This window comes from Rutidosis leptorrhynchoides, unplaced genomic scaffold, assembly GCF_046630445.1.
Source record: "Rutidosis leptorrhynchoides isolate AG116_Rl617_1_P2 unplaced genomic scaffold, CSIRO_AGI_Rlap_v1 contig34, whole genome shotgun sequence".
Taxonomy (NCBI): Eukaryota; Viridiplantae; Streptophyta; class Magnoliopsida; order Asterales; family Asteraceae; genus Rutidosis; species Rutidosis leptorrhynchoides.
Genome location: NW_027266579.1, coordinates 71,935 through 78,723, shown reverse-complemented (window position 1 = coordinate 78,723; position 6,789 = coordinate 71,935).

Here is a 6,789-nt window from a genome sequence, read left to right as displayed (position 1 = left end):
TCTGCCAAATTGAAGTACATAAATAAATGATCTCAAAGTTTTAGACTTTCATACATGTAGTTTTGGGATTTTGATCAGATGGCAGAAAGATCGATCACAACAGCTATCACGATGGCATTCATATTCTGATAGTGTGCGGTGGCGGGCAGCGTTAATGGAGAGATCGACGGCCAATTTTAATCTTTCACGATTTTAGTATAAACTTAGTTTTATAAAACAATGTCTGAGTAAATTATAGGACTAGGAGAACATGCACCCCCGTTAAGTAATAATGAAAGTTCAGGGACTCACATAAGGCACTCATAAACTTTAGCACTTAAATAAAGATCTAGAAATGGACAAAACTTTGCGCATTAATACTTTGGTCCTTGAACTTGACAAGCAAGGTTGAATCGTGCGGGCGCTTAAAACACAAGCAGCAGCATTTTAAGTTTTGGTCATTCGGCTTCTGTTCCTCCCTCATTACATCCCTGTCTTTGATTACCCAGCTACCAAGTAAATCCAATCTATATTGCCGAGCAAGACGGTTGTTCTTGGAATCCCCGGCGTCGTTAATTTTGGCTTTGACAGGACATATAAATCCGGCATTGACCACGCGTCGACTTTTACAAGGGAGTTGACCAAGATTGTCCTACATCATATTCCAATTTTACATATTAATTAAATTGTCCTTTTGGGAGTAGAGAAGCCCAAACATAACAGCTTCTTAATTAAGCTATGCTAATTTGACATATATAGTTGGGAATGCTAGATACATTATACTACTACAGTTGATAAATCATCTTCTCCAAATCAAAACTCTGGAATCTAATTTACTTGTCATATATAATTTACCATTGATGTCACTTTCCCTCTCTGCATACAAACTAGTTTGGAAATTGTCTAAAGTTGTAGCCCCGTGAACATTCAAGTAAATTGTAAGCTTTTTACCAGTGAGTGAAATTCAGAGTTTCACAAAAATGACATTACTTGGCTGTGTAATAAAAATTTTGTGTAATGACTATACATATATATAAATAAATTCCGTCTTCTTTCACAATGAAATTTCAAGATTGTCGCTCTGCATATGAAACAAAGAAACCTGTGAGATAAAAGTTAGGAGTACTTGAGATTCTCACTGTGCATATAAAAAACAACGAGTAATGATCATGTATCGCTTCAAAATCATACAATTAATGTTTCAGAGTTCTATCTCGACCATCCTTAATATTTTATAAGAGCATCAATGTTTCATTTTCATCTTTTGTGCATGATTACGTACTGAGCCCAGAACGGGATTGTCCATGACTATATACTAATATAAAATAAAATTTTAATCAATTAAAATTTGTTTGGTTACGAAGGCATTATTGTAAATAATGTAAGCATTTCTTCAGATTCTGTCCATGTGTGTGAGGAGTCCGATATCAAAACGAAATTGATTTAAAAAATGAAAAGGACCTGTTTTAAGAAAAATAAGGGTGTTCGAGATAAAAATCTAAAAATCGAGTGCTTTTTCTTGAAAGTACGCACTCTATATAAACACCTCGATCGTAGTATTTCCTACTACACCCACAACGCAATTAAGAATTAAATACTTTCAGTTCTATTGATATTTATCTATCATGTGGACCCTTTTGACAATTCGAGGCCCTTGTGGAGCTGTGAAGGAATTTGCAGTTAATCTTGAGAAGCAAGTAAACGTATCGGAGCTCAAGGAGTTGATCTCATAATTTGTCATGACAAATATCCCACCCCAAGGCCAAACCTTGATCCTTGTGAGAGGCCAGGAAGGTGGCATTGACGTGACACTAGAAGATGAAAAATCCCTTGAATCATATGGTTTTCGAGCTAGGGAAACCGTTCGTATTCTACTAGCTGCCGGGGGTAGTAAGATTGGAGGTGGATCAGGCAAAGGCAACAGCGGTGGTCGCAAAGGAGGAGGTGCCGCAGGAGCTAGCTGTTAATTAACTAACTAAACCTAGTGTGTGTGCGTGCGCGCCTACGTGCATTCTAAAAAAATGAAGTCATGTTCAAGTGATCAGTTTTATTTTTCAGTTGTACGTATTTTTATAAGACTTATAGCTAGCTCATAAATATTAAATCGTTATATTATTATAAATTAGTAGGATCATGTATCAAGTATGTAAGTTTGTTCGATTTCATGACTTGTCGTTAATGTATTAGGAGTAATTAACTATGCTATCTAGTGACCATAAAAAAAAAGAAAAAAACTATGTCAATGTAGTAATGGTTGGTCTTATAACTATAACCAATCAATCTAGTTACTCTTCTAATTATATTGTCCAGTCCTTTTCAAGTTCCACTTAAATATATTGTCATCTACTTTAATTACAAGATTTTTTGTCGTTCCCTGTTTCGGGATTAAGAAGAAGTATGGAAGTTATTTGATGGAAGGGTTATCTTTGTAGAATTTGAAAAATCCAGATCGGATATTCGTCGAGAGCCTAAGAAAATCAGAAGACATTTTAAATTAATGAAAGAAGACTAGGCATGGAATTATAATAGTGGCTTACAAATTACAATATTAATAACTAAGCTTAAGATCAATTGTTAGGTTTCAATAAGATTTTTTCAAAGTCTCATTTTCTATATAATGCACGCTCTCTGACAACTATTCTTGGAAACCATCAACTTCATCTTCTAGTTCCAGATCATATGTTGTCCGTAGGCCACTCTCGATACGTCTTCTATACCAGTAAATATCATTGAACTTTCTGGTACTTGCTGCCTGCCTCATCATAAGTTTAAAAAACAATATCAAGTGTCAATTCAAAGATTTTAAAATGTAATTTAAATACTATATATATACATATATCTCTTCCATCTCTAAATAGATGTCGTAGGTTCATTAAAAAGTTGATGTATATGGTCATTATGTTCGGATACATCAACTTTTTAATGAATCTAAAAAAAATGACACAACATCTATTTTGAGACAGAAATAGTATATATTATATACATGATTATGATAGTACCTCTTATTTATTTTTGGCATGTACATTACCATTTGCATCGACGGTAAACCTTGTAATCATATTAGGGTAATCCTTCGCTCTTAGCTTTTTCAGAGATGACAAAATAAAATGGTAATTGTTGAAATTTGGGTGTAGAAGGAAGAAGATGAACAATGATGATTTGGGAATTTAAGGATTTCATTTTGAAATTTCTTTGATGACCGTTAGAAGAGAAAGAGAAGAGAAGATGAAGAAATGATGTCGTCTCTTGTGTTTGGAGGTTCCTCTTCCGTTTTGAGCTAAACGGTGCGTTTTGCTTCTTTATGGAGGTGGGCTTCGTTTTTCAGTCTCAGCCCAATTGGGCTTCTTCCTTCCTACCAGCCCAAGTTTTCAACTCAGCAATTACTTTTGCTGCAAGATAAAGTCTTCTTCTTCCTCTTGGACAAGGATTTCCTGTTTAGCAATCCTTGTGACATCACAATCCACCACAACAACTCCTAGTCATTCTAATGGTCTCACCACTCTAATCATGGTTTTAATTGTAATCACAAAATATAAGTATGGGCATAGATTAGACTCTTTATACTTATTCCTTTTAATAGTCTTCCATTATATTGTGAATTGTAGTATAAATAGATAGACACAAAATAATTTAATTCTTAAGTCAAGTTAAAGAAAAACTAAGATTGTTCTCTCAACAATATTGCATCTCGATTTCAATTTCAATATGGTATCTAGAGTCAATTGAGAGATCTCGATTTTAAAGATAAATTGAACTCATAATCAACCTCACTTCAAAATCAAAAATCCTTACGTTCAATCCAAAAACATGCTAATCACAAACACTTCGAGCTTCACTGGTACAAATCAAAATTCAGCCATGACACCATTCTCTGATTTCTACCTCATCTAAATGAAAATCCAACACAAGCTTTAGTCTCACCTCTGTTAAACAATAACAACTATCACACTTGGTCTAGAGCTATGATAATGGCCCTCAGATCCAAGGTGAAGTTTAACTTTGGGAATGGCAGAATCAAAAAACTTCAAAAAGAAGATCTTACTTTTTTCAGATTGGGACAGGTCCAATATCACTGTCTCTTGTTGGCTCATGAACTCTGCCCACCCCTCTATCAAGTCATCTATCTCCAAATTCAACACAACTTTTGAAATGTAGAGAGATTTGCAGGCAAGGTTCTCCAAAAAAGATTTGTCTAGAATCTCAGATGGACAAGAAGAGATATATTTGCCAAAACAAGGAGATGTGGACATCTCAGACTATTACACCAAACTAAGAACTTTATGGGATGAATTTGATGACCTCAGGCCTATCCCTGAGTGTGAATGTGCTATTAGATGTGAGTGCAAAGCTTTAAAGATCATAGCTGACTACTATGAAAATGACAAAATAATCAGATTTCTTAAAGGTTTGAACAATGTCTATGCTCAGCTCATATCTACCATTATGATGATAGACCCCATTCCCTCCCTATAAAAGGTGTATGCAACTGTTTCACAGTATGAAAGGCAGAATTTCATACTTGCAAAAATAGAAGAACCAAATCTTGCAGCTACCATCTCAACAAAACTGTCTTTTTCTCCATACAAAAAGACTCCTGATGAAAAACTAATATGCAATCATTGTAGTAAGATAGACCACATTGCTGCAAAATTCTACAGGGTTGTTGGATTCCCTCCCAACTTCAAATTCACCAAAAATACCTCAGCCAACATGTCTGCTACCGAGCCTGCAGAGAAAGCAAAGCAGAAGGAGTCAACCATCTCCATCTCCATCTCCATCTCCACTAATGAGTATGAGACATTGAAAAGACAAGCACATGCATACTCTCAGTCTCAAATCTTTATAAGCAACATGGCCTCAACCTCTTAAGCTTTCAATGGTAAGCTTTCAACAAAAAAATCACAAAATTCAATTTTTCCTTGGTTTGGACACAGGTGCCACCGATCACATCTGTTGTTCAAAGGTCTTTTTCAAAATATTAAAACCAATTTCAAACCATCAAATTCATTTGCCAAACAAGCATCTTATAGCTGCAACACATATAGGGATAGTAGAATTGACAAAAATAATTACACTGTTAAATGTGTTGTACACTCCAGAGTTTGCTTTCAATCTTATTTCTGCAAATAAGTTGACAGCTGACTCTAACTGTGTTCTTATGATCTATTCTTCAAAGTGTCTTCTACAGACTTGACATCAACGAGGATGATTGGATCAGCTAGACAGAGAAAAGGGCTATATTTTGTGAATTTGGCTGAAAGTTCTATGTTTCCTAAGAATTTTTGTAATGAAAATATGTCTTCTGCCAATGTAATAGACATTCCTAGGAAAGCTTTTGATTTATGGCATTTTAGACTTGGTCATCCGTCTAGTGCCATATTATTTGTTTTTTAAGACCAATAATGAAAATGTTTCTTTCAATCAAGATCATGTTTGTGATGTCTGTCATTATGCTAAGCAAAGGAAATTGTCTTTTTCACCTAGTAATTCTATTGCAAAAGAAACCTTTGACTTAATTCACATGGATATTTGGGGACTAGTTTCACCATCAATGCATGGACACAAATTTTTCTTAACCATTGTTGATGATCAATCTAGGCATACTTGGATATACTTGATGAAACACAAATCTGAAACTAGAAATTTGATTTCACAGTTCTATAAGTTGATAGAAACATAATTTGACAAAAGAATCAAGATCATTAGAAGTGATAATGGACAAGAATTTATGGACTCACAGTTTTATGCATCACATGGCATTTTGCATCAAACTTCTTGTGTTGAATGTCCTGAACATAATGAAAGGGTGGAAAGAAAGCATTTACACATACTGAATGTTGGAAAAGCTTTGCAATTTCAAAGTAAGCTTCCTTTGAAATTCTAGAGCTATTCAATTTCACATGCTGTCAACTTAATTAATAGAACACCAACACCTCTCTTAACCAGCAAAAGTCCTTATGAATTGCCATATAATAAGGTTCTAGATTTGTCATATTTGAGAGTTTTTGGTTCATTGTGTTTCATATCGACATTAGACAGGAATAAGACAAAATTCATGCCTAGATCATCTAAATACATCATGCTTGGTTATCAACATGGAACAAAAGCGTATAAAGTCCTGCATCTCAACAGTCATAGATACGATATCATGTGGTTTTTCATGAAAATGTATTTTCCTACAATGGACCTAAAGTTGATCTAAAAAATACGTGTTTACCTTTGCCTAATGGGAAGAAATATGTACCTGATTCAAATGAATTTCTTGATGAAAGGATCACTTCTTCTGAAGAAAATCCTGAGAACTAAGAAAATGATCATTGTGCCCCACTAGATAGTCCAATGGATGCCTTAAATGAGTCACATGAGCCATTAGAACCTGAAACAAATGAACAACCATTGATTAGGAGGTCAATTAGACATAAGTTCACACCTAAATATCTAGAAGACTATCACTGTAATCTAATCATATTGCTATCACAGCAAGATCTACATCATTCCTCAAAAGATTCAAGCAGTATTTATATTCTAGGTACTCCTCACTTAGTAAAAAAAAAATTTCATTTCCTAATCCTTCTCCTAATCATCTTGCATTTTCTTTAAAAATATGTTGTTAAAAAGAACCAAATTATTTTAAGCAACCTATTGAAAGTGAGAATTGCCAGATAGCCATAGAGAATGAACTGAGAGCTCTTTCAGAAAACAAAACTTGGGAAGTTTCAGATTTCCCTAAGGATAAGAAGGCAATAAGATGCAAATGGGTTTTCAAACTCAAGCATAAAGCAGATGGGAGCATAGAAAGATATAAGGCCA